We start from the raw sequence: 424 nt of genomic DNA, 5'->3' as shown, positions 1-424 counted from the left end.
CTCTCTCTCTTTCTCTCTCCTTCTCTCTCTCTCTCTCCAATAATTAGAGTAAGAATAATAGGGAAAAAGAATAAGAATAACAAAATCTAAATAAAATGTTTAAATTCTGAAAAGTAATATAAGAAAATTAGAAACCTTCTTACTGCTCCCAAAGGCACTGGCTTAGAAAGGGTTAATATTGTTGGCATGAAACTTCATGACCAGAAGCAACTTGGGGAGAAAAGGGTTCATTTGGCTTCCACATCACTGTTCATCACTGAAGGAAATCAGAACAGGAACTCAAACAGGGAAGGAACTGATGCATAAGCCACAGAAGGGTGCTACTTACTAACTTGCTCCCCATGGCTGGTTCACCCTGTTTCTTTAGAGAACCTAGGACCACAAGCTCATTACTACCTTTTATGGTCTGGGTCCTCCCTACTAA

The sequence above is a fragment of the Mastomys coucha genome, unplaced genomic scaffold (genome assembly GCF_008632895.1).
Source record: "Mastomys coucha isolate ucsf_1 unplaced genomic scaffold, UCSF_Mcou_1 pScaffold18, whole genome shotgun sequence".
Classification (NCBI taxonomy): Eukaryota; Metazoa; Chordata; class Mammalia; order Rodentia; family Muridae; genus Mastomys; species Mastomys coucha.
This window is presented reverse-complemented; position numbering follows the sequence as displayed.